The sequence below is a fragment of the Papaver somniferum genome, unplaced genomic scaffold (genome assembly GCF_003573695.1).
Source record: "Papaver somniferum cultivar HN1 unplaced genomic scaffold, ASM357369v1 unplaced-scaffold_3, whole genome shotgun sequence".
Classification (NCBI taxonomy): domain Eukaryota; kingdom Viridiplantae; phylum Streptophyta; class Magnoliopsida; order Ranunculales; family Papaveraceae; genus Papaver; species Papaver somniferum.
The window spans coordinates 3026100-3031362 of record NW_020641039.1 but is presented as its reverse complement, the minus strand read 5'-3'; the positions used below and the strand labels follow the sequence as shown (position 1 = coordinate 3031362).

The following is a 5263-nucleotide window of genomic DNA, read 5'->3' as shown; positions in this document are numbered from 1 at the left end:
TTTATAGTAAAGGAAAAAAACAAACATTTCTATTATTATTTATTGTTGCTACATTACATACTTCAATAACTCCTTCAACATCTTCAAAGTAAGACAAATGGATTTATGAAGGGCTTTGGTAAAGGATTAAGCTTTCCTTGCCTATACTCATCCATGCTCAACTGCACAAAAGTTTAAAAAATATCCTTGAGATCAACAACTATAGCCCAACAAATTTGAGTTGCATTCAAAAAATGCAGACTTACATGGATCATAAATCTCAAAAAAGACAAACAAACAGAGCCTAGATCCTCAGTAGCACGAACAAAATACATCCATAATCCAATAAGCTCAACTCTGCAAGATAATAACCCATGTTCTTCAGTGCCATGTAGCACTGCTTCATTGTCAGCTACAGCCATATCCTTGAAGATAACGCAAACAGATTGAAGATGACTATGATTTTGAATTGCACTCAGTTGGATAAATATTAGGGCTGGAAACTAATAAAAATGGATTTAAGAGAGTCAAGGCTACATCTCCTCCTCACACCTGCTTAAATGACCACATACCACCTAAAAAATAAAAGAAGAGGTCTTGAAAATCCAATTATCTAGAAACCCCAAAAGGATTCCTTTGTATTAGACATAAGAGTAAACCGATTCAGAAGATTGACATAATCAAAGATCATACATTGAAATAAGAGAAACAAAGAATAGCAACCAACTAATATTTGGTACTAATAGACGTAAAATTAGAAAATTGAATCAGATAAACAAATCAGTTGAAAAGTATAGCAAACAAAAGTAAGCATTTATCATTATGATATAGTAAGCATTTTATCATTATGAAAACATGTGACCATTTTAATTAGTTTCTAAAGTTTAAATTGATGCTAAACTTCAAATTTTAAAATATGCCCACCATGACTACTTTTTGAAACTATGCATACCTGCTTATACTTACGATGTCCTAATGGTCTATTTTAGTCATATCCATAATTCCATTCTCCATGTGCCCAGGCAACCTCCACCAGTCTGTTCACTTGTATTTTGTCCTGTCCTGATTGCGCTGCAGACACCATTTATCCTCCTATTATCTTCTCTGGAATGAAGAAGCTCAGCTTATAAATGACTCACAAAAAAATTTGTATGACTGAATTGTCCTCCCTAATGTTCTAGATAAGAAACATTACAACTACCTTTCATACTGCACCTGCTCACTTACACAATGAAAAAAAAAATCTCATTACAACCTCATTACACTGAAATAGCTAATGCATTTGCACCCATGCCTAGGCTAAATAAAGGTTGTCATATGGATGTACAACAGATTAACTCAACAAAATATATACAGCTTATATGCATTAGAATGTATATCCACATGCAATGCAGAGTGGCATGAGCAGATTTTGTATTGCATCAAAGTAGTATTTCAAAGTTGCAATTTATATATACCGGGGAATAAAATAAGTTTCTAACCATCAACCGTCGAACTACGTTAAGGCCAACAGAAAGCAAAGATCAGATGTGCAGAAGATACGAAGCATGAAGAAATGTAATAATTATTAAATGCCTAAAACACCATGTTATGTCAAATTTTTTTTTTATTATGTCTCATGCCATAGCTGACTTCGCGAATGATTGACTCAAGCCTACTTCTAGTTTGAATGGTTCATTCAATTCTCTTTATTTAAAATAACAAACAAAATACAAATGTAAGAAACTTTTACCCTTGCAACGACACACCTATTTCAACTGGTAATTAAAGATACCATCAGAACTCCAAAACATATCATAGATGAATATGCACTCTTAATAGGAAAACCTTGCTTTCTCGGATGGCTCATACTATACAATTTCCTTGCTGGTTCAGGGTTTAAGAAGCAGTCATCATGGTAGTCGCAATTAAAGGGTTTGACCATTTACTGTATCCGAGTTTACCAACAATACAACCCCGTATATGGTATGCAGACAATTTAAAACCGTGCTTCTTAGACAGCATCCACCTGTACACTATACTACTTGGATTAACAACTATTTAACAAATCAGATGATGGGAGCATCCATGGAAAAAAAAAGGTCATGTTGAAGTTGTAGATATCACATTTTCCTACTGTAGCAGGGATTAAATGGGATACCGTACTTGTGAAGAATAAAACTTATGCCTATCGTCTGGACTTATATGCACATTTCTAACTTTAACTCGGTATGGGTGAGTCCTTGGTTGTGTAACTAATTCACCTGATAGTAATTACTACAAAATAGAACAATAAAGCTCTACATTTGGTGTCTCTCATAAACATATTTACAGAAAACAAATACATTTGTGATATTACAACCAAATAAACACAGTAATTAACATACCTACTGCAAAACCGTAGACTGCGGAGCAGATTAGGAATGATTGGTAATTCAATGTTATTGGGATCTTGGAACAACAAGGAACATGAAAAAAATTAGCATGCTTTAGTCTCATAAAGCAGTTTGACAAACATGGAACCCAAAAAAGTATAAAAGGATTGTAGAATTAGCAAAAAAAAAGGATATAACTTACAAAGTGCAAAGAAGTATGATTAGTTCTCGGTTTCTCTCATTTTTGATATGTGAATAGTTCACGTAACAGGTAACCGTTGTCGAAAGTTTCAAATAAACTAAAGACATTTATCTTCTACACAACGTGCATACGTTTTACAGGATTGGACTCGTAAATAACGATTAAGAAGCTCAAATAAACTAAAAATGCTCTTGGGTCTACTATCATAATACAACAAAATGCTCTTGGCTTTTCAAATGATATATATAAGGCAACTAACCTTTCCTACTATATGATACTTCTCCCTACCGTCTAAAGAAAAAATAATATACCGCAAACCAAATTCAGTGTGGATAGACATCATGAACAAAGTGAAAATTACTGAAATACCAAAGTTATGTTTGTTTCCCAACCCTTTTCTCCAGTTTAGTAGCTTCAACCCGCACTCTATCATCTTAAGATTCAATCTAACAATCCATATAGTCAAAATTCAACAAATAACAAAGATATGAAACATATAAAGTAGAAAATTCATACCTCAACAACACCATCTTGGTCAAAAAGATTAGCAAATCTCTCCCTATCAATATCATAAGCTAAATTCCCAACATAGCATTTAGCATCTTAAGAAGATTCATTATAATTTTATTCACCCCTCCACAATCCCGCAATCTCCACCAGGAGTCTCGATTGGATCACCATCTTCTTCAATTACTTGGGCAAAATCTGAAGTAACAAAAGTTACCAGTTTTTTATAAAGAAATCTCTAGTTTTCTAGACCATTTGTGGAACCTGCAATTTCTTGGAAACATGGAGATATTAGTATCTTATTATTAATTTCAATCCCAAACCCTCCAACCCAAACATGAACAATCGAATCCCCCAACTATATTCAAAACCAAAAACCCCTAAAATTTAGAGAATCATATTTTAGAATGCGGGATATGGAGAAGGTGAATGGAGAGATGTTACGGAGTGAAGATGGAAATGTAGAGAGGTGAGGAGGTGAATCGATTGATCTGAAGGAAAAAAAAAGGAAGAGGAAGAGGGAGTTAGGTCTGGCAAAGGAGGACCATGACCCTAACCATTCATATGGGCATACCGGTTATATCACTAAGATTAACCACAACCGTTGATTTATCCTTGTCAAGAACAAATCCTCACCGCCACTAACACATGTAAAGTTAGCTAAACTGTGCTTTATATTTAAGATATGAAATGGTTAATTGTACTTAACCAACCTTAGTGGAATGAACTCAGAAGTTTTTTTTAATGGAAAAGTTGAATTTCATAAATCAAGAAATATGGTATAATAGGATTATATATTTAATTTCCATCAAAAACACTACATAAAATACTTGAATTTTAATTTTTTGCTATACGTTGGAGACTCTTGATTCTCGCTTGTTTTGCTAACCGCAACAAAATTATGACTCTTTCTTGCATACCTTACCTTAGCCCGAGGAAACTTTTGCATATATGCTACAACTTCTATGCTTGTGTTTTTAGCTTCGCAAAAAATATTTGTACGTTATTAAAATAATCTGTTATACTATACTTTGCAATTGGTTATAACGGAAACATTTGATAAAAAGACCTTCGAAATGGCGATGGAATTTTGAGGATTTTTTGACCGCATGCTAAAAAATATATTCTACAGGATTGTGGTTTTTGTAGTTGGTACAACACGCATCACGCATCTTCTATTAATTTTTGGTATTTATTTTATTTTACCAAGAAAAAGAGCTATTGCCTGCATTTTTAAAAAGAAATACTTTATTTTAATTTTTTTTGTTTTAGCCTAAAAATCGATAGAGGAAATTCTCTCTCTTTATCATCTCAGAAGCAAGAAAGAACTAATCCTTTTTTCCTTGGCCAGAAATTCGAGACAAGGGAAGAATTGTCAAATTGAAAGAAAATGATAGTATTTCTTTCTTTAAAAATGGAGGTGGTAATTATTTTATTACAAAAAAAATATAGTATATTTTATCAAAAAAGAAAAAAGACGATTCACCGCAACAACAAGATACAAGGGTCTGATTAGCAACTCCAATCAACTGCATCGAACACATCTGCCTCCAACTAAGTTCTTATGGACACTGACATGTCCACCAACAGTACAATTTTTTTTGTGAAAAGCATTGACCGAAGGTATTTTGACCTTTGACTTCATCATTCCCCCTCGATGCGACTTCGATCTGAAGACTGCTACTCTGTCAAAATATGAAGTTGATGCAGATTTATGGCTTACCAATACGATTGTAATTAATGAACTTTGGGATATTTTATATCCTTATGTAATAGTCATTCACTAATTCAATATATATCATGCTTAAAAAAAAGAAAAAAAAAGTAATTTATTACACTGTAGTGGGCCTAGTGGCATGTACAATCAACCATTCAAGGCCCTCAAACCTCTAACTGGCTGGCAGTATATTTCATTTCCTAAGGTTTTGGGACACAACCATACAGAATTACAGATGTACCGTAGAGGTGATAAAATTGAGCAGAAGTTCCAGCATTCCCTAGTGACTGCCAGTAACTGGTTCAAATGGGAAAGAAATATGCCTACTGAAGGCCTAAAATAATCAACACAAGTTACGTACTCAATCAAAATAAATGGCACATCGCATGGATACATCACTCCAAGTAGAGGTATCAGACAAGGAGACCCACTATCTTCCTATATTTTTATCATATGTGCTGAAATCCTATCTACAAACCTGGAAAACCTTCAAAACCAAAAATT

The 5263-nt window shown here is 33.7% G+C and overlaps 1 long non-coding RNA gene across 7 annotated transcripts; it reads right to left on the bottom strand.

Annotated features, from left to right (window-relative positions):
• LOC113341621 lies at positions 1-3562 on the bottom strand. 7 transcript variants are annotated; one of them, XR_003356028.1, is made up of 5 exons: positions 3052-3562; positions 2346-2409; positions 932-1201; positions 246-554; positions 1-161 (listed from the first exon to the last, which is right to left on the bottom strand). It is a non-coding gene; the product is annotated as an uncharacterized LOC113341621 (long non-coding RNA). The 7 variants fall into 7 exon arrangements; XR_003356030.1 differs by having other exon boundaries at positions 932-1194; XR_003356031.1 differs by lacking the exon at positions 2346-2409.
• Between the last annotated feature and the right edge of the window lie 1701 nt (positions 3563-5263).